Raw genomic sequence first — 27,606 nt, forward strand, 5'->3', positions numbered from 1 at the left:
TGTTTTGTAACTCCATGAAGCACACTTCAAAACTCTTCCTGTCAGTGAAGTGTGGAGTCTGGCTGTGGCCAAGAGGGTCCGTGAGACTCAAACAGGACTTTTGGATGAGAAGGACCTTAGGTGATCACTTGTGGCCTCAACTCTTGATCCCAGCTGTCCGGGTAGAGCCCTGACTCCACCGTGGTGGCCCTGAGACCTTGGGCAAATTACTGGAGCCTTACTCCCTTCGCTTTCTTATCTGCAAAAGGTATTGCTAGGACCTTCCTCATCACAGCGACACAGAGGCCAGGCAAACTGGTGTGTTCATAGGTCAAGCGGAGCCCAGCAGCATCTAATGCATCATTAGCTAGTATTATTACTTGGTTGTGAAATCAAGGTCAAGAGAGGATGCGAGATTCCCTTGGTTTTGTTGATGGTGCAGTCAGGGACTCTGGTGCTCAGGTTCCTGCTCCCTGCACCTTGGCTCCAGGCTGTGTCTCTGGCTGGGCTTCTGCTGTCTCATGGTGGATAAGAGCTTTCTTTCTTCCTCGATGCTTTGTCAGTGAGGACTGTTTCATCATTGGCCATCAGAGACAGGAGAACTGGCTTTTGTTGTGGGCCCTCCCCTATCCCAGGCTGGGCTTCAGCATCTGTTCCTCACACCTCCATCTCCCAAGTGCTGGGCTGCAGCCATGTGCCACTGTGCCTGGCTCACGTGGCACCAGGAACTGAACTAGGGTTTCTAGCTGGTGGCCAAGCTCTCTGTGAGCAGAGTTCCCACACTAGCCCATGCCCAGCCTTTCAGGAGTGAAAGGATCAAGTTGAATGAAATTTGGAATCTATGCTGGGCGGTTTCATCTGGCTTCCCCGGCCAATGGGAAGGTGCCAGGAGAAATGCAGGCAAACAAGCAGAAGCTCCCACCACCAACAAACCAAGTAGTCAGGAATCTGCCAGAAGGGAAGAGCCAGAAAGGGAAGAGCCAGTGTGCAAGGAATGCAGCAGTGAGCATGGCTCAAGCAGGTGCCCTGGCTCAGACCTCAGCACAAAACAGGAAAGGGAGAAGAGACCTAAACTGACTCTTCAAAGAGACTGCCCTGTCCAGGTCTCCTTCCCAGTACAGGGAGACATAGTGAGGGCGCTTTGGGTGTGCCTGAGCTGGGGGTGGTCCTGCTCGCACCAGCTGACCCGAGGAGCCCCTCCCTGGACAAAAAGACACTGTGTGGAGGAGTGTAGGAAGTGTGATTCTGCTGTTTACCTGTTTGCATGCCCCCGTCTTCCCATCCGCTGTAGCTCTTGCCCACACCCCAGGCGCATGAGGCAGCATTCGCACACACACACATAAACACATACACATACATACACACATACACACACACACATACACACACATATACACACACACACATATACACACATACACACACATATACACACATACATACACACACACGAGGGTAAATTATTTGCATATGAAGATGGGATAAATGAAATCCAGGAATGAATGGGTAAGGACAAGTCAGCCATTTGTGATGGTGAACAGCTCTTCAGTCAGGCCTGGGGGATGAGCACCGTGAGATTTTCTCTGCAAACTCGTGTGGCTTCTCATTGAAAGCAAGTTTTTGGTTTTGTTTTAGAGACGTTTTCTGAATCTATTTTGAATGTGGGGAAGGAGGTCCTCTGCTCAGAAGCGCTTGGCATCGCATGCTTGGATCTTGAACTCTGATCTCTGAATTATTATCTAGATGACTTGAATCTAGTCTGTCATCCCCCTGCCTCTGCATGTTTCCCCGTGGTGTGGAGGTGAACATTCTCTGACGGGAGAGTGCAGTGGGTTCGTTACAGCAGGATGAACTCACAGTCACATCTGGGCACACAGAGAACACAGAATGAATGCTTTCCCGGACGACTTCAAGGCAACAATGGTTATTCTCGATATGATACACTGTGATCTTTTTAAAATAGGAGTAAAGTCATCAAGCAGCTTACACGTTTATTCAGAAGGAACATATTGAGGTCGTGTTGAAGCCTGTGCTGGCACGGTGGGTGTTGTGAGGAAAACAGAGGCTCTCAGGAACGTGATGTTGTCCAGAAGAGAGAGGTGGAGAGGGGGCCTCAACATAAATCAGCACAGACTCTGGCTACGAAGCTGTGCGAGAAGAAGCTAGACCCCATCGCTTCAGAGGCCCCTGTTGTCTCTGTCACTCCTCAGCTGTGGCACTGCTGGCTCACCCACCGTGTGCAGCCAGCATGGCCGGCAGGTGAAGGGGTCAGGCCGGAGCCTCCATCTGCCCGTGTCCTTAGCCCAGGCCTTTCTATTGCACCTCCATAATTTCAGCCTGTGGAGTTTGTGGCCTTTGGTTTGGATGTTGGAAGTTTCCAAGAATGGTTATAATCAAGGAGGGGCGGAAATAGGAAAAATTGTGAAGAGATGTTTAGAAAATGGGAGGGAGAAAGTCCTCAAAGGAAACCCAGATAATTTGGGGTGAAGATTAGAGAGCTAAGATTGAGAGAAGATGGGGGTCACATGGAGGCTTTCTCATGAACACGGTGTTCGGGGGTGCCATGGGAGCACCAGGCAGAGAGGAGCACCAGTGTCCTCCAAGACTCAGAAGGAGGGTTCTGCTCAGTGTCCCCCACCTACCCAGGCAGGGGAGGGGCAGAAAGGCATCTGCATATCCCAACCCAAGGTAAACAGAGAGCCAGAGAGCCCATTAAAGCAGAAACAGATGAGGATAATTAGAAGGGAATGCTCCCAAGGCTAGGAGGAGGCAGTGAGACTCAAACAAAGGGCGGGCTATTTCTGTCCATCTCTTGATGTCTGGAAATGCAGTCGTTTTGGTCCAGACCAGGCTACCACACCCTGAGTAAGACAAACTTTCTCATCACTGGCCCTTGCTTGGTCCCTATGGCATCTCCTGGGTTCTGTTCACAGTGCCCCAAACAGATGCTCAGGAGAACAGCTCCAGTTGCAAGTTCTGCAAAGGCCTCAGACGGGATTTCACCTTGACAACTTACCCTCCTGCAGGAGCTTGTTCCTGCCTCCGGATTCACCTTTATAGTCCAGCAGTGCCAGGTCTCCTTAGTGACCTCAACCAGAAAAGATCCCCAGAAGATGGGCACAGGCATGCACACCTCTCATTCCAGCTCCCGGGAGGCTGAGGCAGCTCACAAGCAGCCTGGGCTACATAGAGAGGTAATGCCAGCCTGAGATACATAGAGAGGTAAAGCCAGCCTGAACTACAGAGTAAGACTCTCTCTCGATAGCTAATAATAAAAACTAGCTCAGATTTTCTCAAAGAAATGCCTCCTTTGCCAGTTGCCCGTGTCTGCCTTATCTTTCCCTTCTCTTTCAGCCTGTCAGGTGAGTTGGTTTGTACTGAAGGGACATGTCTCCACTGTGGAAGGGAAAGGACATCCAGCAGAACCCAGGGGCCCTCTCAGCCAGTGTCCTGCAGCTGACAGGGCTACGTTCCTCAGCACCGACTGAGGAGGAAGTCAACTGCATCCTTCATGAGAGAGGAAAGGGCCAGAAAAAGTAGGGAGCCCAAAAACCTTCCAAAAAGAGGGATGAAAAGGCAAGAAAAATAACCTTTGTCTTTCTTTGTTTTGGGGTTTGGAGAAGTTGGTCTTAAGGAATTGCACCTAAAGTGTTCGAATGAAAAAGGTGGTGGCCATTAAAGCAGACAGTTCTGCCCATCTTTTGGATTCACCTGGGTCTGTGGTCCTTTGACCTTCGGGATGTGATTTCATGAGCCGTGACTGAGAAGTGACAATTGCCAAATTTGGCTTTACATGAAGGCCCTCATCAAATGGAACTTTCCCTATGTAGCTCCAAAGCCTTGACGTGATGCTGCTGTAAACCGCTGACATGTTCTCACAGAGTTTGGCATCCTTCCTTCAGATGAGTCCCAGCGCCAGGGCACTGCAGGTCGTGACCGAGGCTCTCTTGGCTGTGCTGCCTGTTGGAAACTTCTTGGGTGTTCGATCCGGCTTGGAGCAAAGGTGCTACAAATTTCTACACGGTGTTTGCTCAGTGTTTACCCAGGGCTCTGGAAGAGTAAGTCATAGTCATGGGCCAAAGGAAGGGACATATGCTGCAACCCGACAATACGTTGTCCTTTTCAACTTCTTTCCGTATCTTGCTGTGCCACACTGCCCTGGGCAAGCGCTGGAAGCTGCCCTAAGCCTTCTTCCACTTGTAAGGAAAGGCAATGGTGACGCCTTGCTCGTCTCACTGAGAAGGAACAGACCATGGCACTCAGTCAGGAGCTCCACATGATGGATGCCCCATCGCAACTCTGCTCTAGTAGTTAGTTCTGAGACAAACGAAGGAGACACCATCAGCCATCTCTTTTTTCTACCGTAGGAAGGAGCAATGAGGGGGTAGTCTCATGCAACCCAGGCTGGCCTCCAGCTCACCATGTCGCCAAGGCTGGCCTTGAGCTCCTGTTCCTCGGCTTTTGTCTCCTGAACACTGGGATTGCAGGCGTTAGGTTCTGTACCCAGCAGAAATAATGGAGGGAATTTCCTTTGTTGTTATTTTATTTTATTTAGTTTTGGTGTGTTAAGACAGGGTCTTGTGTAGCCCAGGCTGTCCTATGACTCATGCATCCTTAACCCCTGCTCCTCCTGCTTCAGGCGCCTGCGTCATGCCCAGCCTTAACGGAAGAGGCTCAGCAGGCACCCGAGGCTAGATTTCACTGTCTCTTCTTAGCCACCCCTTGTTCTATTCTTTCTGGATGCAAGTACTGTGGAGACTAGAAGAATGAGGTTGGAAGCCACCAGTCATCCATTCTGCCTCTGCACCCTGTTGTGCCTCCTACACACACCCTTCAACTTTGACCTATGGCCTCTGCCTCTGGCATTGACAAATAACATGCTTTATGGAAACTTTTACTCTTTATTTATATCTTGATATTAGCAGGTTTGGACTTCTAAGCACAAGAGGTGGGAAACTCTCTCCCCTGTCCTTCTCCTCCCCCTCTTGCCCTTGCTATCTCTCTTCTCTCCCTCCCTCCTTTCTTCTCACCCCTCTTCTCTTCCTCTCCTCCCTTATTCTCTCTCCCTCCTTCCCTACCCTCTCCTCTCTCTCTCCTTCTTTTTCTATCCTTCCCTTCCTCTCCTATTCTTCCTCTCTCTTCCTCTCTCTCCCTTCCTCCCTCCTCACTCCCCCTTCTCATTTCCCCAGGGAATTGCTTTCTTTTTAGAGTTTCCCAGACTCTTCTGAACGTTATGATATACTGTGATTACGTTTCCTTCGTTGCACAACTTTTGGGTTTTGCTAAGGAGGAACACATGGTTTTGGTTTGGTGGGCCTCTCACAGATGAGGGGTCACAGACGGCACGAGCTTATTTCTCACAGTTCTGGAGGTTGCAAGGTCCAGATGTGAGTTCCTCAGACAAGGGCATCTTCTGAGCGGTCAGCTCCTGTCTGCCCCTGGGCATCCTTTGAGTTGGGGACACTTACCTCACTCACGGAGGCGTCACGAAGGAGCCCTGAGCGTGCATGATCTGGTGTGCGGTCCCCGCTCACTCACTGTTGACTTTCCCAGCTTCCTTCCCCCACACTCACCTGTAGTTCAAACATACTAACCTAAAATTTCGGCAACAAGCAAGTGTGCCTTTGAGATTGTAAAGCCTTCTGAGGGGCATGAGGAAGGCTCCCGTGGCCCTGCTGAGTCGCAGATGTGACTCACACTCAGTTCATGCTTGCTGAGTTACCCACGCATCACTCAGAGTCATGTGACACCCAGACCAGATCCGCTACAATGACGAAGCAGTGCTGTGCTCGGACACGTGGCATTCCTGGTCGTGCAGTGTGCCCCTAGGAAGGTGTGAGGTATGCACAGGGCAGGGAAGGGTGAGTGTTCAGAGCGCACGGGCTCCCCTGGGGACCAACATCTCACCCACGAGCTTTCTGCCAGCGTGGTCCCAGCCACGTGAGCTGCTGGGATGGCGAAGGGCAGAAGGGACCTTCCTGGAGAGGGCACTCTGTCACGGGGGCACTCTTTGTCACGGCTGGCACATTGGTGTCACCATGTACCGTGAGGCTGTGGGCTGGGCTACCCCACATTTCACAGGACTCTGAAGCCTCCTGTGGTGCCCCTTGGGGGCTGGAACTGAGACCTCATACCACTGTGGCCGTATTTCATCCTCTCTCTAGAGGCCTTGCTAGTCAGGCCTGAGAGTCCATCATGGCCTCCCTGGCTCTGGGTCGTTTTTATCCATAGTGACTGAAATCTGCATCTGTAAAAGAAAAAGTCGTATCTTCTTTATGGGAACTTTTCTTTATTGTTGGGCATTTTCTGCAATTTCTGGGGCTTCTTTGGACTTGTCTATTACTGAGGCTGAACCTCTGTGCTTCACCCAGCGTCCTTATTTCCCACCACTCTGTCTTTCTGTACTATTAAGTTATGTAACTTCTACTAAAATGTTAATTTATTCTATTCATGTATTTCTCTTCTGTCTGGATGAACTCTTTCTTTTGGGTTTGTTTTGACTCTCACTGTTCTGCTGAGACTTCCCTTCAGCTGCATCTCCTCATGGCCACAGTCTTATGGAAGTGCAGTATGTTTGCAAGCAGTGAATGTGTAAATATATTAGAAAGCCCTCATGTGAAGGATGGGGACGCAGCTCAGAATGAAGGCCTATATTTTTGTCTCTATCCCTGGCATCCCTGGCTTCCTTCAGTCTAAGCGTCTGTCTTTTCTGTAATTAATAGTCTAGTCTTACCCAAGCTTTAAGAGAGCTGGTCACCGGATGCCGTGACTACAGAGGAGCCAGGAACATGCGTCTCCTAAAGGGATTTTGACTGAGATTGACCAGCCCCATCCTTCCCTCCCTGTGCCCTCTATCTCTTGAGATAAGTTCTGAGTGTACAGCCCAGGCTGGCTTCACGCCTGTGATAATCCTCCTGTCTCTGCCTCCTGATTGCAGGACTGCAGTGGTGGCCACCACGTCTGCTGTGATCTGCACCATCTTACTTTCTCATCAACTGTTTGCACACAGCTTCCTCTAAAGCAGGGTTCTCAACCTGTGGGTTGGTCCCCTTGGGAGGCAAATGCCTCTTTCACAGGGATCGCCTTAGACGGTCGGAAAACACAGATACGCTCATCATGATTCATAACAGCAGCAAAATTAGTTATGAAGTAGCAACAAACTTATGGTTGGCGTCCTCACAACATGAGGAACAGTGTTAAAGGGTCTCAGTGAGAGGAGGGTCAGAACCCTGCTCTAAAGGATGCCGTGTCTCTAATTCCAGTTTGTTTGTTTGTTTTCCTCTTTGGTTCTGCAGTGTACTAGTTTTTTCTCTGTTCCTATGATAAAATACCAAAGCCAAAAGCAACTTAGAGGAGAAAGGGTTTATTTGGCTCATGCTTGTGGAAGAATAGAGTCTACCGTGGCAGCTCAGGGAAGCACCATCCTCACCCACATGCGGGAGGCAGAGGGAGCAAGCGGGAACTGTGGTGAGGCTATAAGTGCTCAAAGCCCACCCCAGTGGTGGTGTACCTCTGTCAACAAGGCTTTTCCCCTGAAAGGTCCTACAACCTCCACAAACAGTGGTACCAGCCTGGGACCAAGTTAAGATCCATGAGCCTGTGGAAGAACAGGGCTCTTTCAAACCCATGCGGGGCGTGGCTAGATTGCCTGCTTACACGGCTGTCTGCAGCCATTTGGGTTGTCTTTCCCTATTGCCAGTGACATAGCATACTTGTTTCCTTTTTAAATGTGACAGCTGTTTCTTGGTCCCCTCTTACAGTTTACGTTCCAGGGGATGAGGCACTATGAGTAATAACATGACATGAATACGTGAGGAGGATGACTTAGGATTTTCCCACCAGGAAGGTTGGTGGGAGGGCGCCACTGCGACTTGAGAGAGAATGAGCATTTATACAACAGTCCATCAGAACTGGTTGGGGGATGCACAGAGCCTGTATCCCAGAGCGAGGGCATCCGCGCAGAAAGAACAGAGATCATGAACACGACATCAGCTTGCATCTGGGCTGGAGGCAGGTGAGCCAGAGGACGGAGCTGGCAGCGGTTTGCATAGGGTCTGAGGGGCCATGACAAGGACAGGAAGTTTTCACATGAGACAGCAGGAAGAGGTATGGTCGGCTGACTCTCCTCAGCTGCTCGTCTTGCTCTTGCTCTTGCTTGTGGTCCTTGTGGGCTTTGATCCCGTCACGGTAATGTTGGTCGGTTTTGGATATGATGTGCAGATAAAACCAATAATCAAATTAGCTGCACCTGAGCGGGCATTTCAGCCTGCTTCTGTCGAGGTCTCTCTGGAGAGGAGGGCAGAACCCCTCCTCTTCGTGAACCGGGCGTCCAGCAGGCTAGATGGGCAGTGCAGCGCTGGCTTATGTCCCTGCCCTTTAGCCTTTCAAGCACTTGAGTGAGCAGAGAGAGTTGATCTGAGCAGGAAGTGTGGATCACCACACCGGGTCTAAGTACTGACCTTCCCACCGTGGGTCTTGACAGTCCTTCCGCTCTCCGCGGCCCAGTCACGCACCGAGTCTTAGGCCTTGTATCTTATTGCTTTATTGCCTTATGTGTAGGGCGCATCAGGCTGATTAAACAAAGCTCTATAGGCTGGGTCAGTTACAAGTGCAGTTCATTTCTAGAGTTCTAAAGTCCAAGACCGAGGTGTCTGTGGACTGGGAGCCTGCAGCGCCTGCGAATCCTGGCCAGAGCTGAGCCTCCCACTCCTTCTTTACAGGGTAGAGGAGGGCGGGGCACCACGCTCACAGTAGTGTTCGTGAGTGTTCTGACCTCACGGTCCAGTTCTGTGCTAAAGGCCACGTTCAAGTACCATCCTTTTCATGTTCTCAGTCTTTGGGTTTTGGTGTGGGGTGTACAGATTTTCAGAATCGAGCAAAGAGCTACAGTCCTTAAAGGGTTAGGGACTGTGCCTCCTGAGATTACTAAACTCTGAAGTTTACTAAAACCAAATGTTCTAACAGTCACTGTAGCTGTGCACATGGAGCAGCTTCTGGATAAGCATGAAGAGCCCAGGCGTAGCATTCATTTTACTATGGTCCTTGCGAGACACACGGGTTCATATCATCATGTCACGCTGCTGTGAAGCTTTCTGAGGAGCGGTAGAAGCCAGAGAGTAGGCCCAGCAGTTAGTAACAGGCACTGCTCTTGCAAAGGACCCAGGCTGGATTCCAGCACCCTCACTGAAAGATTCACAACTGCTTGTGACTTCAGCTCCAGAGGATCTGAGGCCTCTGGCCTTTACAGCACCTCCACTCACACACACACACACACACACACACACACACACACACACACACACCAGGACATGATATCTACATTTGCCTCTGTAGCTGCAGTTATAGCCACAGCCACACCTATATCTGTCTGTCTGTCTGTCTATCACCATTTACATCTATCTACCATCTGTCCATCTCTATTATCTATCAATCTCTATGTATGTATCTACCTATCTGTCTATCTACCTACCTATATACCAGTCTATCATTGTTAAAGCCTTATGAAGCATCAGACCCTACAGCAAAACAGTGAATGCTTGAATTACATTTAATTTCTTAACTAACTTTTTAAAGTTTTTTACTTTTTTTTTTTGACAATTTCACACATCCACAAAGCGCATTCTGGTCGCTGTCTACTTACCAGCACTCCCGCCGTTTCTAATCTCCCCTCCCTCCTTATTACCCCCACCGCCCTCCTCTCCTGCCGTTTCTAATCTCCCCTCCCTCCTTATCACACCCACCGCCCTCCCTGCACATCTTGCACCCACATTCATGTCTTTTTTCTTTCTTTTTTAAATCCACGGAATTTAAGCAGCAGCATCTTTGTGACCTGGGTTTGGAATTATCGGTTGGTGCCCGGTGATCTCCTCAGTCAGTCCATGACCGAGGCCAATGACTGCCCTCCCTCAGAATCCAGCAGTAGCCGTTCATTCAGAGATGAACAGAGACTCATGAGCCCCTTCCTGACCGCTGACTGACAGTCCCAGCGCAGACCCCTGCAGGCAGCCACAGCCACCGGGACGTGACGACCATTTCCACAGCCCCTTTTCCTATTTTCTGGCTTACATCCTTTTCAGGCCCTGTCCCAAGGTAACCCTCGAGCTTTAGAGATGGTGGTCTAAAAGTCGGCAGTAAGGCTGAGCACCCAGGTTCCTCCTCTTCTCAGCCCCTTGAGCAGCAGTGGGCCTGTGTGGTTTCACTGTCATTGCAAAGAGAAGCTTCTCAGACAAAGGCTTGGTGTAGCTATAAAGACAAATATTTAAAAGGCAGCTTTTTTTGACCAAGTTTACTACCAAGCATGAATTTCCCCTTTAGGAGAAGGCTTCACATCCAACCTAATTCTGTTTTCGGGACAGCATCTAGTTACGTAGCTTAAGCTGGTCTGGAAGTCACTGTAAGTAGACCAAGCTGGTCTCAGCCTCCCAGCAGCCGCCTTGGTTTAGACTTCCAAGTGAGCTGCTACTCCTGACTCTCCCCATTATTAATTAAAGAAGCACTCACCTAAGTGATAGGTCATTCACACACAGAGTATTTGCAAAGGGTGTAAGTGTCCCGTGTGTCTGCTGTTGTGCTGTCTGGTTGGAGCAGGCTGATTCAGATTTTGTTCAAACAGTAGCGTGATGACAGATTCCAAGTATTTCTAGGTACATTTTCTTTGCTCCCTTGTGAGAAAATACGCTCACAAACACAGAGTGCATCAAGAGACAGACACATTACTGTGTAAGCACTATGAGCTCCATGACCCAGCCATCAGGTGGCGTTCTGTGTTCCTGCTCACATTTAGAGAGCACAGTCTGTTACACACAGTCTTCACATGAACATCATGGAACAACAAATGAATAAATGAACGAGAATGAAAATGCTCTCAACAGCGCCCTGTGCAGAGACCTAAGATAACTAACAGGCACGTGTGATCTGAAGCTTTTCCTGGTTGTGTGACTATATCTAAAATAATCATTATCAGAGTGAGAACAGACTGAAGAGCTCTGCAGTTTGCGTTTATTCACTGAAAACATTTTAGGGAGCTTCTTCTTAGAATGGTTAATACATGCTCAGTAGTATATGAGCATGTGTGGTTTGTAACATAAAATGAGGGATAAAAAGATCAAAATGTGGGCAGGGGAGGTTGTAAATGGTGCCGTGGTGATTCTAGAATGGAGAGGTGGGGAGGGAGGAGGACGAGCCTATGTGTCCCCATCTCAAAACGGTGATTTGCCTACGCAAGAGAGCTGGAGTGAGGCTAAAGGAAGAGCCCCTGCTTCCCCTCCCCTGCTAACTGCTCTCTTCCATTCTCTTTCCAGGCCAAGAGTCATGGCTTCAGTTTCCTTTTCTTTTTAGAAAAATAATTTATATATGAATATGAACAAAGAAAAATATTCAGAAAAGAATTAACTGTAATTATCATTATATAGAATAGTCTAGTGATTTTTATACTTTTTATTTGTTGGAATTTCTGTTAGTAAAGAACATCATTTTCAGTTTAAAAATCAAATGAACAAGACAGTTTGTAGCCGGGGAAATCAGCTCTTTGCAGGTCAGTCTGTGGTTGCAGGCAAAGGCAGCTGAGATGGTCCACAGGAGGAAGCAGGGACTGCGGGCATGGACTAGTGGGAGAAGGACTTCCGGCACAGGAAAGCAACGTGAGATCAGCAAGGGAAAATAAAGGACTTAGGAGAGGAGTGTGACTAAGCAACAGAGCCTCACAACTCCCTGTCAGACATCCTGCCTTTTCCTGCCACAGAGCAAAGGCCTGAGCTAAGTCAGTAAGAGCCTGTTAAATGGCTTTTTTCTTTTCCGTTATAAATTCCAAATGATAGCTTACTTAATATTCCTGTTCAGAATTGGTAATCTGAGGATATAAGTGGAAATATTAGTGGAAAGGTTTTTTTTTTTTTTTTTAATCATTTGCTGTGATTCAAAAATCACACAGGAATGCTCTCTTACACTGCCTTCGGTGTCCTGTGCATTTGATGGCGACTTTGGCTTACGGTGGGCAGAGTTTGGCTATGGACATGCTTGCGGCTTTGGTTTCAATAGAATTAATGGGTAATATCACCCTTTTCTCCATATAAGAAGAGAAAAGTTATCAGGGAGGCTATGAGCGATTACTGGAGACGGGGAGAGAAAGGCTCAGACAGCTGGATTCAGGAAGCAGCGATGAGGTCGAGCACGCCGAGGCTGGGCCGGCTCCTGCTTGTCCAGCATCTCCATTCCTGTCCCTGACTCAGAGGATGTCTCGGGGGTTCGCTGTCCTTTCAACTACTGTGCAGAGAGGAAAATGCTCTTCCTAATTTCGGTGGAAAACTAGTTTTTAAATCGATCTTAATCTGCACTTTCTTCATCGTCAGCCTTCCCTGTTTCCCCGAGGGCTGGCCGGACGCTTCCGCTTCCGGTGGGCACAGCACCACCCATCTGGAGCCCACCGCTCCGCTCCAGGAGCCTCCGGAAGCCCCATCGCTCCTTTGTCAACGGGTTTCTCTCCTCCTTCCTCGCTTTATTTACTTTCGCATGAGCTCACAAATACCTTTCCTACTTAGAAGCTCACTTGACCCCGCGCCGCTCCCCCACAGCCTCCGCCCCCGGCTGAGGTCATGCGTTTCTGAACATGACCACGCGGTCTAGACTTAAGGTTGAGCTGTGTATTGTCACGTACAGTGTCTCACACCACCAGCGGCTAGCGTGTACCTGCAGGCCCACCAAGGTTGAGCAAGGGAGATGGTGATGCACAGTCCATGCTTGCTCAGTGGACAGAACTGACCCCGAAGGGTGAAAGACAGTTCACTCTTCCAGGTGTTTGCAGTGAGAGAGCTCGCTGGCAGGAGCCAGACCTCAGCTCTCATAACCAGCAACAGCAGGCAGGGCTCCCCCCTGCTAGTGACCAGGTTCTTTGGTTGTTCTGAACAGCCATTTCTCCTGTTAAGAAAGCATTTTGGTTTTCTAGTTGTCATTTTATTATATAATTCTCTGAGAAGTAGTTTTTAAGGGATTTTTAAAAATAACTGTAGGGGCAGGAAAGATGACTCAAGTTACGAGCACTTGCTGCTGTCCCAGAGGACCTTGGTTCAGTCTCCAACCCTCCTGTCAGGGCTCACAACCGCTTGCAACTTCAGCTTCAAGGGAATCCGATGCCCTCTTCGAGCTTCTGTGGGCTCCTGCACATACATGGCACATGCATGCACGCACACGCACGCACGCACGCGCGCACACACACACATGAACGATAGGTAGATGATAGATAGATGGTAGATAGATGATAGAGAGATGGATGGATAGATGGATGGAGGGATAGATAGAGAGACACTAATGGAGGCATATCCTCCATCATCATGGCTGACGGCCACCATGAAAGTGTTCAGGAGTGTGAGGTGTGGGAGTCTGAGTGAAGTTTCCATGGTACACAGGACTATAAACTTTAAAGGCAAACAAATTAGCCTGTCCCCGAACTCGAGGCTCCTCTGAATCACTGTTCAGGAAGCCTTCGAGAAAGTGAGCCAGGGCGAGCAGGGAGGTAAGCTTTGTAAGGAGGAGGTAGCCAGAAAGGAGCCAGTTGTCTTAAGTGTGGTAAGTGCAAAGATGGGGACCAGGGGTCCAGGAGGAACCGGAGGTGGGAAAGCACTTGGACAGGAGAGCTGGGAGGAGGCTGCAGCAACAGGAACAGTGTGAGGAGGGCAGAGCATTGCTGAGGGGTGGCTCCCCGTGTGGCTCTGGGCTCATCTGGAGCTGAGACTAACTGGAGAGGCAAGTACCTAAGGAAAGTGACTACTACAGAAAGGGGAGAAGAGGTTAGGCAGGAGCACATTTTTAGGCTATGAGGTTAGAGTGCTTCCAAGACACTGTGTAGGACTGATTAGGCGCTCAGAAATGCAAGCCAGAAGGTCAAGGCACAGGTGTGAGCCAAGGAGAAGAGTTCAGCTGTCAGCCACTGGGCGTGATGGTCCATGGCCTTAGTCCTGGCCCTTTAATCCCAGAGGCAGGCAAGTCTCTGTGAGTTCAAGGCCAGACTTCTCTACAGGTGAGTCCAGGACAGCTGGGGCTACACAGAGAAACCCTGCCTCCAGAAATAAAACAAAGAGTTCAATTGTGTCAAGAGCTGTGGGCTGATGGCATTGGTAGTCTACAGCAAAGGGTGTGGTTGCTCTGGGTAGGGCAGAGGAGAATGCACAGGACAAGAATGGAACTTTGGAGGAAAACTAGAGGGTAAGAGAAGGCAGTGTATGAAAGAAGAAAGTCAGGGTGGAGATAGAACAAAGAGAAGTGCACAGTGGAGATGTTCCCACACAAGGAAAAGTAAGCGTGTCAGGTGACATTTGGTAAATATTTTGAATTCTAAAAATAAATTGAGACAATTCAAAGGCTGTCAATTCTTCAGCCTGTAGCTGTTTGCTGGAGGTAAAGGAAGGAGAAGCCAGACCAAGGTGGATTGCAAAGAAGAATGGAGTAGCCAGTATGTTGGCATAAACCTTCAGTTCAATCCTCAGGAGAGGCAGGCAGATTATCTGTGAGTGAGCTCCAGCCCAGCCCGGTCTACATGGCGAATTCCAGGAGATCCAGGGTTACATACTAAGACCGCATGTCCTATAACAACAAAACAGAAAGAGAAGAAGGGAAAGAAAAGACAGAAGAAGGCATCAAGGCTCCAAGGAGGTGTAAAGCTCTGAAATAAGGGATAAAGGACAGCCTAAGACAGGGTGGAGGACAGCCTAGACCGGATGGAGGAGGACAGCCATCTCCCTCCTCCTCCTCTGTTCTCTCCCCTAATTCTTGACCCCTCTCCTCCTCATCTTTTTTTTCCTCTTCCTCTGTCCTCCTCTGTCTCCATCTCTCTAATTGTACTCAATCATTTCAGACTAAAGAAAGAAGGAGGAGCCCTCCATTGGGCTCTGGTTTGGCATGTCATAAGTGTCTGCTCTTGCCCTGTGAGTTTCTCTGCACGCTCAGGCACACACGCTGACACAGGAGACCCGACTCTGTGACAAGGCACTGCAGAGGAGTCCACTGACAGAGCGAAGTATGCAGAGCCATGCCCTCTAGAGAGCCAGAGAAGACCGAAGCGTCCTTGTCTCAGTGTGGAAGGACGTGATTTTCACTTTGTGAGGCTCCCTTGAGAGCCAAGCAACACCAACATCACCTCAGGTCGGTAACTCCTATTTTGTTCAATGCTGAGGTGTTGTGCGGATGGGGGCGGGGCAACCCTGTGACAGTGTATGCGGAGCCTGAGGCTCCAGCCTCACTCTCCTCACAGGCACAAGGACCACAGCGCGTGTGAAACATTCTCCAAACAGATCCTGGCACTGGGAAACGAAAGATCTCTTCCAAATGTCTCCTTAGTGTCCTCTTTGCTCCGATGAGCATTCCCCCCTCCAGCTCTGCACTGTGCCTTTAAGAGGCAAGATGGAGCACACTGAGTCCTGCCAGCGGTCCCAGGCACACAGCTTTCCTACAGGGTTTAGCTGACGGGGTGCTTTTTGAGCCCCACCATAATTAGCCAGTTCGATGTCTGCCTTTTCTAAATAGACATAAAACCTTGAACAAAGGCCTGGGAAGATGATTTGGGCAGCAGACTCCTCATGCCCAAATAGAAAGCTGGGTTGTGGCAGTGTGAACTTCTCATCCCAGAGCTTGGGAGACAGCGCCGGAAGGATCCTGGGTCTCTCTGGTCAGCCAGCCTTCTAGGTTCCGTGACAGGGCCTGTCTCAAAACACACATGGAGAGCAATCAAGAAAAGCACATATTGTTGACCAGGGCCTGTGACCTGTACACACACACACACACACACCACTGAAGTGGAAGATCAACCCTGGGAGATGAGGACCAAACAATCACATACATGTATTTCCTAAATCGCTAAGAAACCGAGACATCCACATTTGCGTTACACAGAGCCAAAAAGGAAAGAGCTGGCTGTGTTGTCTAACGGCATCCAGACTTTGGAAGCAATGGAAAAATAGAGATGAGGAATAGAAATCTTTAAGAATGATTTCTGAAGAAGACAGACTTTTTGTTTTTGTTTTCCTTTTGAGACAGGGTCTCATGATATAACACACACTGTCTTTTTAAAATTTAATTTAATTTAATTTTATGTATGAGTGTTCTGCCTGCATGTACACCTGCACAGCACAAGAGGGCACCAGATCTCACTATAGATGGTTGTGAGCCACCATGTGGCCGCTGGGAATTGAACTCAGGACCTCTGGAAGAGCAGACAGTGCTCCTAACCGCTGAGCCTTCCCTCCGGCCGCTAAGACTGAATTTTAATGGATTTTAAAAGAAAAGTGATTCTGTTCCCCGGGCTGTGAATCCGTTCTCCACAGCCAGCTAAGCTTGTGCTTGGCTGAGCTGACCTGAGGCTGTGAGGGCCAGCCTAAGCTATGCTGTGCTGCCTGCCTTCCTGCTGCAGTGACAGGTACCCAACACAAGCCCCTGCAGGAAGGGGTGGTTTGTGTTTGCGTGGCTCCTGAGAGTGCACGGCGAGGATGAGGAAGGCCCCACAGCAGGAGCTGGCAGCTCAGCATCCTTCCTGCTTCGTGCTGGCTGCTCCTGAGGCGGATGGTCAGGAAGGGGCTGCAGCCGCACCTGTCCTCTGTGCTTTACTCATTGGAGTGTCTTGTATTTGTTGCCCTCGTGTATTTGATCTACTAACGTGTCACAGGTGGTTTCAGACTACACAGTGATGAGAAGAGCAGGGAAGGAGCCCACTTCTACACTGGCGGAGGAGGAAATGTCTCTTCCACGTGTCCACGGTTCAGCTGTGTTGGAAAGAGCTGGCTGGTGGTGGAGGGTCTGAATCAGTTTAGAGTGGAAGGAGAGCACGCCACGAGTGCGTCACTCAGAACTCAGCGAGCTCCGCCTTGAGGAGGCTCAGACCCCAAGAACTGGGGAGTCCCGCACCCCAGCTCTAGCCCGTGCTCTCCAGTCTGGGGCTGCGGGACCTCTGCTGGAGGTGGTGACCTCTGCAGCATGTCCTTGGATCTTTTCCTCCAATTGCCAGTTTAAGTCTGAAGAAAGGCAGGAATCTACCAACTCCAGCTTTGTGCCTGGCGCTCCAAAGGATCGTCTCTCAGAGTTTGACCAGCTGTTGAGGGGAAGTTTCAGAGCACGCAGAAAAGCATGTCCTGATGAGCTGCTCAGCAGCAGGCCACAGCTTCCGGTGCTCTCTGCACAGGACAGCTCCTCACATGCACACAGTGTGCTCAGGGTTAGGGGCTGGCTCTCCTCAGGGCTGTCACTGTGTGTGTGTGTGTGTGTGTGTGTGTGCGTGCACACGTGTGGAAGCTAAGGTCATCCTTGGGGATTGTTCCCCAAGGGCCATCCACCCTGTTTTCTGGGAGCCTCTGGTCTCCCTGGGACCCGGGAGGCGGGCAGGCTAGTGAGCCCACATAAGAAGCCTCCCTGGCCTCCCTGGCCATGAACGAGGGCTGTTTATGTGGGTGTTAGGATCAAACTCTCCCTTTCCGCCTGAGAAACACTTCTCCCTAACCTAGGAAGTCTCCCCAGTGTGCAGACCCTGGCGCAGGGCTTTTGACTGAGGGCCAAGGGTTGTGATGACAGGACGGAGTTAAACAAAGAACCTGTGTGCTTTCTGTCTCTCTTCCTCCGGAGCTGTAAGTTTCTTAGTTGTTTTTGTTATTGACTAAGGCCCAAGTAATTGACTCATCTGATCTGCAGGGGAAGATGGACAAGTAATTAAATGGGAAAATCCGTGTAAAAGAAACCTTTGCAAATAATTGGGAAATTCTAAGATACCATCAAGCACTTTTTCAACAAAATCAACCTTCCTAAAGACATACACATTTCTGCAAGATTCTTGCCAGAGGCATAACAGAACTCCTGCCCCAGTCAGCTCCTGGGAGTGGCCCAGCACGCTAGAGACAGAAGAGAGGACAGCGTTCTCTTCTCTGCCGTCTTCCAAGTAGAAGTGTCTTCAGCTCCTCTGTGGACCTTGCCTGGTCTTCACAAGGCGGAGACCCAGGTCAAACAGAACCTACCTGATTTCCCACAGTTCAACGCCCACAAAATCCTCTCCACAGCTCCAGTCTGTGAAGCACTCCAGGTGAAAGCCACTGCGTTCATCCTGCCTCGTACTGGCAGGTGTGGCTGAGCGAACACTGTCCAGGTGTTTCCAGCGAAAATGATAGTTACTGTGTTTGCATCGCAGGAGCTGGCGAGCCTCTCCTGGTTGCCAGCACCGTGGACACTTGAAAAGCCTCGAAAGTTTATTTCAAGTGAACAGAACTGGGGACAATCCGTGTTTCTTTCACTCTGCTCCCAGGGGAGCTGTAAGTGCAGTCGGGGCTGAAGAGCGAGCTCTAGCGGCAGCCCTGCTCTCTCTTTGTTCCGTGCACTTAACTCAGGTGTTAGCAAGGCTTTACCCTATTTTCTTCAGAGTTTAATTTCCTTTGTGATTATTACTTTTATTTAATGGCGGGATAAAAGTATCCCACGGACTGAAAACAAATTACAGCCCCCCTTAACAGAAGCATTGAGAAGTTCTCTATTAGTTAGCCTTGAGGTTGAGATGGTGAGGTTGAGATTGAAAGTTAAAATTATTTCAGATAAAAAGTGCAACGAGGAAACACTTACATTAGCAAATGTAAGGAAACGCAGGGCCCTGTCCACAGCCTCAGTGTGTTCTCATCAAAGGCCCCAGCTTGTAACGGACTAGGAGTGAGGACAGTGTGTGTGTCCACAGTGGCTCTCCATGTCTTCAGATGGGGCCTCCCAGAGGTGGCACGAGGTGCCTGCCAGCGTCGCCTACCATTCCTAATGGCTCCCCAGAGAACTGGCAGGATCCTGGCCGCATTCGGAAGGAAGGCCTCCCAGCCTCACCCGAGGACCACCGTGAACTTCACAGCAAGGCAGAGGGCGATGGGAATCCATCTAAGTGCTAAATTCGCAAAGATGTTTTCATTTCATGTTTACTATCCCGCTATTAGTGTGTGTTTGCTTCTGACACTTCGTTCATTTTATAACCCGATAGCGAAAGGGTTCGATTTAATAGTCATTTCTTAGTCAAGGTGTTGAAATGCTTGAAATGTTTGCTTCTTAAACAAGACAGCTTTCTTTCTTTTTAATCACTTACCTGTTTGTTCAGAAAGCAGCACACATATTTTCTGAAACTGGGCTTTGGAAACAGAACACATTCATCGGATCCTCATAGATGTGCTTTGATGTTATTCAGACCTCTACATCATTTGAGCACCTGCACAGACTCAGAGCTCTCTGGACTAATGAAATCACTGAGTCTCCTACTTCACAGCTGCGTGCAGTCAGAGCAGCCTTTTCTAGTTTCTCAGAGGGAGGGAATGGGGTCCATTTCAAACCGTAATGTAAAATAAAGTGTATTATACTGGGAACAATAGTTAAACGTGCACAAGTAAGTCCACTGTTCATTTTCCTAGGTTTAGCGTTTTAGTTAATGAAAAATTAAGAAGCATTAATATTCTTCAAATTAAAAAATTACAATCCTGTATGAAACACACCTATGAAAACTTTGATGAAGCTTTATTTTTTGAGGTTTTTGTTTTTATTTATTATTTAATTATTACAGTTTAATCACTTTGTATCCCAGCTGTAGCCCCCTCCCTCATCCCCTCCCAATCCCAGCCTCCTTCCCTCTTCCACCTCCCATGCCCCTTCCCCAGTCCCCTGATAGGGGAGGTCCTCCTCCCCTTCTCTCTGACCCTAGCCTATCGGGTCCCATCAGGATAAAGCTTCCTTACTTTGAGCATTATTGTAGGTGGAGAATACAATTGGAACTGATAAGAAAGAGGTGAAAAAGCACCTTCTGAAATGATGTATGTGAATCACAAAGGATGACTCTTCTCATGCTGCAGAGAAAGTGCTATGGTAAATGTAAACACACATGGATAATTTAAATGGTCCTTGTCTTCTTTTATTATTCATGCATGTGTATCTGTGTGGGGCTGTGTGGAGCCATACACACATGGGTGCATCACCCACAGACGCCAGAAGAGGGCGTGGGATCCCCTGGAACTAGAGTTTCTGGGAATGGCGAGCCATCTGAAGCAGGGGCTGGCAGCGGGACTCCCATTCTTTGCAAGAGTGGCAAGGCTTCTTAATCACCCATGCGTCTCTGCAGCCTTCTGTGTCTAATCTGAAGAGCACAGAAACTAGTTTTAAAAAGTAAAACATGATGAATTATTACATAGGATCCTAAAACATGCAAAATGATTAAACAAAATGTGACAGTTAATAGCTGATTTAAAAATAATCAAAACCTTTTTAATTTTCTTCCTCAGGGTTATAACCCCAGCACCTAATTTACTTTTTAAAATGTATTATCTGAACAATTACTTAAAAACACTATTATGCAGATTCAATGCTTAATGGTTAAGATTAACAATGCTGATTTTAATTAAAAAATGTTTCCCTAGTAAACTTTCATGAGCCTTTAAAAAAGAAAAGAAACCCAGTTCCCACTACTTGCACAGCTCTGGTGATCACTCATGCAAATGAAAAATAATGTATGTTTTCCATGCATGTATAAATTGTTCCACAAACATCTGGTAACGAAGCTTTGAAAGCTGCTAGCTTCCACCGAAGCCCAGGTGTTCGAGCAGCCACCTTCCAGCACCACCGTCGCCCGCAGTCATTTGTTGCAACTTGTACTGGCATTTTTATGGTCGGGATGAGGGGGCCGGCTCATGACATCATGCTCTGGTGTTATGAAGGCGCTGTGAATTCACCGCGAAAATCCCATCAATGAGTGATTGTTGCTGAAACCGACTTCATTGGTGGCCGACACATTTTGCCAAGTGAAACATCTGGGCACAAAGTTAGCAGCGGAACACCTTGTAAATAACTTAATTGAAATTAATTGCCAGAAGTTTGCAGCGAGCACAGGCGCTCATAAGCACTATTCAGTCTTCCACTGAGGAGGGGTAGGCCGAAGAGTCTGTGTTCCTGGGCTGTATTGTAGCAACAGAGGAGGGGAGCCGGAAGTGCAGCCAGAAGGGCATGCCACGGAGGACCCAACAGAGGTCAGAGCACACCACAGTGGGGACAGCGCTGGCTTGTAAGATACTTTCTTCAGAGACTTGCTTGTAAAACCTATCAAGCAACTTAAAAAGTACGGCATTTAAATATCAGAGAGTGGTCCAGATTACCCCAGAAAGCTATTTATTCTGCCCATATTGTCAATATAGAAGGTAATAATAATAATGCTGATAAAAATATGAAGTCATCATGTGTTCTAGAGCCACATCCTGAAGAGACTTAGTCTGTACTTCGGAAAAAAAAAACCAAAAAAACAAAAAACCAGATTAGTCATGAAATATGTACCTTATTTTCTCCAGTCCACACTCTTACTAATGTTTAGAATAATTTTTACACAATCCCTTATGCCTCATAAACCCAGGGAAAAGTAATTAAAAATGACTGAAGAGACATGGCAGTCAGCATAGATAAGCTGACACTCTCCGACACAGCTGTGCCCAGGAAAGTGGTTCAGCATGCCCCAGTGCCAGGCGTGGCTTCTTTCATTTTAGCTCTCACCATTTTCAACTTCCTGGTTTGTTTGTTTGTTTGTTTGTGTTTGTTTTTGTTTTGTTTTTTTTGTTTTTGTTTTTTTGTTTTGTTTTGTTTTTCAGAAAAGCTCTTCAAATGCAAACATATTTAAAGACCCTTAGTGCAGACACGGTGAAGTTCCCACCGTGTCTTCTTGGGTTTCACGCTTTGATACCTGCTTCCAGCATGAACTCCGAGTTCTCCATCTAGAGCAGGATTTAAGCCGAAAGCATTCCAGTTCAGTGCACCTAAGGCCACTGGCTGCAGTTCTGCGTTGAATACAGGATGATCCAAGATCTTCCCAGAGCTGGGGTTTTCACTTATCCTCTCCAGATAACTCATGCAGGAAGACACCCTCCCTTAAAGCAGGACCATTTTGAATCACGTGGGCTTTTGGTGTAAGAGAGGCCCCCGCACTTATAAAGAAAAGAAAAAAAATGGCTTCTTTTGCTCAAAAACAACAAAATGTATTTCTAGATATGTCTCTAAAAGTCATGTCAGTGCTTTCGCAGTGTGCATTCTGTTCGGACAGAGTGAGGCATGTGGCACGGAAGGGGAGAAGGGATTCTAATTGGCCCTTGCTTTCGTTAGGAACACACAGAAAGTGTGGGCAGAGACCATCTTTGTCGTATGCTTCTGATCATGACATTGAATTCCTATGAGTTCCCCTGAGGATAATATTTTAATGGTATCGGATCAGATTAAATACAGTGGAGACTCGAGGGAGGCAGTCAGCCAGAGCCACGTGAAATCGATGACACTCACTTTGTAATCAGGTTTCCATTTCACTGCTTCATAGTACAAATGAATGTATTTATAAGAAGAGTGTGTAAATCAATTGGGGTTCTACAGAGAAGTATGTGATATTGTGACACCCCAGAAAGGCAGGAGGACTTTGCTCATGGATCACAGAACTGACAGACAGTTCGGGAAGGGTGTGTGGAGACAGCCCTGAACAGTGCAAAATTGGCAAACTGGATGAGGTGCAAATGCCAGAATGGCAAGTTCAAAGGCATCTCTCAAAAGAAAGGAACACACAGTTTCAACTCATGTGGTTTGTTCATTCTTACAGTGCAGGAGACTGAACTCAGGACCACATGTGTGCCAGTCAAGAGCTCCACTGTAGCCCAGCTCTGGCCACTTTATTTGGTTCTTTTTCCTACCTCTCTACATGACCCCTAACCCAACCAACCTTCCCCCCCCCACCCCGACACTAGGTAGGAGAGAAAGAAGGATAGAGAAGAAAGGGGACATTGTTATTGCCTAACTACTTCCTCCTGATTAGGGGCATCGAGTTCCTAGGGACAAGTTTGATCTTCATCGTCAGGATATCTCCAACTAGCAACCAACCAACAACAAACAGTAACAGCAGCAGGAGCAACCACCTTTTCTGAGCACCTCTGGCCCCTCTCGAGCTCTTGAGTTTATACATCCTCTGAAGAGTCCCCAGAATTCCAAACATTTGCTGTTCTCAGCTGGCGAAGTCACACCCCTGCCAGGGCACAGACAAATCATAGTCAGCAGGCTGTGGACAGTCTGAAGCAGCCCCATATACCACACCTGGGATTAAAACAAAAACATATTCAAATAACATTCCTATGTTACACACACACACACACACACACACACACACACACACACACACACCTAAATTCTCACTGACCCTGCACTGAGCTGTGTCAGCCCATGTTAGGATGCAGCACTTTCCCTTGCTGACATTCCCTGATTTAGACTCCTGCTGAGTCTAAATCAATTACAGTGACTGGGGAAGGTCGTTTGAAGATGGCGTATTAGGCGTGTCAGCATGGCAAGTGCTGGTGAAAACCTCTTAGTTACCTTGATGCAAGGATGCAGGTTGTGCAGGTGGCCTTGACCTCCTGATCCTCCTCCTCTGGGATCCTAAGAGGCAGGATTACAGGCATGCACCATCATCTTAATTTAGAAGCTCTTCTAAAATTCTATCCTCTCTACCATGATCTAGGGATACCAAGGAAAACGGCTACTTTGGTAACCTTACCACATTTACTTAGTTAAATTTAGTTAATTCTCATAATGATACTTGCAAGTTAGAGACAACAGGTTTCATTTGTATTAGATACATTTTCCTTTAGATAACAGTAAAGCCCAAAAACCTGGGGCCTTGGAGGCGAGGACGCTTTTGTCTCGCAGCTGTGTGTTGGAGTTTATTCACTGTGTGGATTCAGTCAGTGGTGTGCATGTGCCTGAAATGATAATAATTGAAAAGCATCAGCGGTATATTTAATACTTATTTAAATCATCTGTCTTTCGCAGCCTTTTCTAGCATCCCAAACACCCAGTCATTCCCTGCACCCCTTCAGCAACACCTGTGGATAACTCGCTGTAGAAGTGAGTTCTCATGTCTTGTGACTCCTGTTCTTTCCTGTGAATACTTTCTCTTTCTCCTGTTGTGGAGTCTGGGACCCCACACTCTCCTGGTTGTAACTATTGGGCTGCCTTTTCCTCAGTGTTCTGTTATCTCTTCTCTTCTTCCTCCAACCACTTATGTGCTGGCAGCTTTTCTGCTGTAAGTCCAACCTTCCCCGTCTCTGTTCCTTCTTCCTGAGGATTTTGGTTCACATCTTTTCAGTCTACTCCATGGATGATGCCCAAATTCATGTCTCCATCTCCAAACCTGAGTTGCCATTCAGATTTTGAACCTTCTGCGTGGCATCTTTTTCTTTTTCTGACACACACCTCAAAGTCTTTGCCAACATAAAAATACTTTTTGTACTCCTGAAGTCTAATTTTATCCTTTGTGTCAGTGATTGTCTGAATGAGTATGGCCGGAAGGGTGACGTATTTAATGTTTGAGTGTTCAGGAAGGTTTAGGTGTGTCACTGGGGGTGGGCTTTGAGGTTTCAGAGCCCATGCCAGGACCAGCCTCACCCTGTCTCTGCCTCTACTTTTCCGAGAAGATGTGAGCCCACTGCTGCTTCTCCAATGCTTCTCCATGCTACCTGCCACTAAACTCCCTACCACGATGGTTGGGCATGGGCTAACACTGTGAAACTCGAAGCCAGCAGCCAATTACGTGCTTTCTTTAATGGGTCGCCTTGGTTATGTCTCCTCACAGCGACAGAACAGTGGCTAAGAGCGTCCAGTGTCATGACTCCATCCTTAATCCAGCTGTCTGAGGTAGGTACAATTTTTGAGGTACTAAGGGTAACATAACCATAACGCATGGTAGGCACGTGCTCTGCCTCTGACTTGCATTCACAGCCCTGATATCTGGAACTCCTCCTCCAGGCTGTCCTTTCTCTTTCACCCACTTGCAAACAGAACACTTTGTTCTTAATACCAGCGACTTCACGGATCCTCAGATTAATCACTTTTGTTTTCAGCTCCAAAGACATAGATTTAGTGTGGACTTTAATAACCTTTTTCTCTCTTAAAATATTTTTATAGCCCAAAAGCAAATTCATTGCCTAAGATCTGAGCAGCATCTTTCGTCTTTGTGCTCTGTGGCTGAAGCCACCCTCTGCAGCCCATGCTGGACACAGAGCCATCCCACAGCCCTGCCAATTTACTCAGTAACCTGATGTGACAGAAATGACACGCTGTGACATTTCTCCTTTGTCTCTGAACTTTGAATCTTTTTGTAAATCTAGTCACTAGCGTTTTCGTATCAAGGTAGCTCAACTCAGACGCTGGTCATTGGCTTACAAATGTGTGATTTTGCACTCAGTAAACAAATACCCCTGTGTGGGGTGTAAAGAGGGTATCGGACCCAGACCAGAGATATTTAACAATTATTTCTGATTATTAAGAAACAAGCAATTCTTATGTGATAAATGTGAATTCTTTAAGAACACAAATCATCTTTAAAAATAAAAGAAATGATGTTTTTAATAGAACACAACAAAAAGATGGAAGCCTTGTTAATGCGTTGTATGAAACAAGTCAAATAAGGATCTCCTAGCACAATGGAAATACAGAACTCTTTCATAAATAGAATACAAAATGCCCAGCTAAATATAATATTCCAAGACAAAGTAACTTTTTTTTTTTTAAAAAAGCTTGATATATTGAGAAAATTTAACAGACTTCATCATGGTCACCTCTGAAAGTGCAGACTTGGGTATAACTGTCTCTTTGGCATTGAGTCTACGCCTTGTTATGGGCCCTGGGCATCGCAGTGGAACCCAGGGGCTGCTTTCCAGGCCTAAGAAGATCCTGCTGAGGTGCTTTCCGGGACACAAGGGAATGGAATGTGTTGGCACCTGGAGGCCACCACAGACTGACGAGTGAGCAAACAGACCCTCAGTGGACAGGCATTGGGCGCCTGCTTTGGTGTGGGCTGTGATGGTTTGAGTATGGTGCCCCCTCAGGCTCATCTGTCTGAGTGCTTGGTCGTCAGAGGGCGGCACTGCTTGAGAGGGACTGGGAGGCGTGGCCTTGGGGGAGGAAGTGTGTCACCAAGAGTGGGCTTCGGAGTTGCAAAGACCCAGGCCTGTCCCATTGTCTCTCTCTTCCTGCTGCCTGCAGATCCAGATGTGGAGATCTCAGCTCCATCGCCAGCACGTGTCTGCCTGCGTGCCGCCATGCTCCCTGCCACATGATGGCGGACGAACCCTCTGACCTGTAAGCCAGACCAAGGCAAATGCTTCCTAGTAAGAGTCATGGTGATAGTGTTTCTTCACAGCAAGAAAACAGTAACTGAGTCACAGGCTGAGCTCTGGGGTAGAGAACTCCCGCCCATTGTTTGGTCTTCCAACAGCTGCATAAACTCATAATTATGGCAATAAATTCTTCTACCCCCTGTGCTTCCAGTGGCTTCTGTTTTCCAAGCAGATCCCTCATGGCTATACCACAGAAATTATCTTTAATAAGATTCAACATCTAACATTAAAAACAAAACTCAGAATACATTAAAGGTATATAGTTTTAAAACATGGCAGTATGATTTAAGCCTGGATTCTGCCATGTTTAATGGTGAAACTCTGCAGACATTCTGTGTAAAGCCAAAAGTATGCTATCCAGCAAGATGAACTTCTGTGACCTTTAGCCTATGGATGTCAAGATATAATTACAAACCAGTATTGTCATTTGTGATTTCTTATTTTATTTCAATTAACATAAATGAGTTAAAGATAAAGTCATGGCTTTCCCCTGAGTTTAAGAAACATTAAAACATTTGCTAAAAACATTTGCAATAGTGAATGTACATTGTCTATTTGCTCATGAAACTTAGAAAATATATATGAATGAAGGATCCAATAAAACCTGAAAAGAAAGTCTCTGAACAAATGGGAAAGCACACTGTGATGTCAGGTGTTGAGGGATCAGAATTATGATAGGAAGAATAAAGACCTCAAATTACTTCCTACATCTGAGTGTTGTTTAAATAAAAGTATTAACGGTAACTTCTGAAGTTGCTAAAACATTTGTAAAATGTTTGAAAAGTCATGAGCAAAACTGAATCATTGATGGAAAAAAATCTGTTCATAATTCATCCAATATTAAGTTATAAAATTATAATGAAATTATACCAAATAGAGCAATAAGAAGTTGAAGAGGGGCTGGACAGATACCCCAGCAGTGAATAGTACTAGCTGCTCTTCCAGAGGACCCTGGGGTTTGATTCCCGACACCCACATCAGTAACTACAGTTCCAGGGTAGATGGTGCTTCCTTCTGGCCTGCACCAGGCACTGCCTAAAGGTGTCGCACACGCATACAGGCAAGCATAACATTTACATGCACAAAATAAATAAATGTGAGAAGTTTAAGACTAAATTTGATTGTGAATAGAAACTACTGCATTCAGAAACTTAATCTAAAAGCAAACTGCTTTTTTTTTTTTTTTGTATTTTCTCAACCAAAGTAGTAAATGGCACTGCTTATGCTTAAATTATTTAATAGACAAATCACTCACTCCCACTACAGTGAGCAAGTATGTGGCTGAGAGCTCAGAGAGAAAGAGAGGAGTGAGGGTCTGTGCACTCGGAAGAGTCAGATCTGGAGATGTGAGGGTGGAGAGGAACAGCCTGATGTGAGTGGCCTGCACTGCTGCCTGGGGCCTGGTGAGGTCCTGGCCCAAGCTGATGTCATGTCTGGGTCTGTGGCTGCAGCAGCAGGGGCC

At 47.5% G+C, this 27,606-nt stretch overlaps 1 long non-coding RNA gene across 6 annotated transcripts in view; it reads left to right on the forward strand.

Moving 5' to 3' along the window:
- The window catches only part of LOC132654334 (uncharacterized), a 37,631-nt gene that overhangs the window by 3,310 nt on the left and 6,715 nt on the right, over positions 1-27,606 (forward strand). The window contains exons 2-5 of one of the 6 annotated variants that reach the window (XR_009592031.1): positions 1,615-2,019; positions 3,334-15,111; positions 24,599-24,660; positions 26,011-26,135. This is a non-coding gene — a long non-coding RNA (uncharacterized LOC132654334). Of the gene's footprint in view, positions 1-1,614; positions 15,112-16,627; positions 19,337-24,598; positions 24,661-26,010; positions 26,136-27,606 lie in introns of those variants that run through there. The other 5 variants (XR_009592033.1, XR_009592028.1, XR_009592030.1 and 2 more) reach the window with 5 other exon arrangements.

This window comes from Meriones unguiculatus, chromosome 5, assembly GCF_030254825.1.
Source record: "Meriones unguiculatus strain TT.TT164.6M chromosome 5, Bangor_MerUng_6.1, whole genome shotgun sequence".
Taxonomy (NCBI): Eukaryota; Metazoa; Chordata; class Mammalia; order Rodentia; family Muridae; genus Meriones; species Meriones unguiculatus.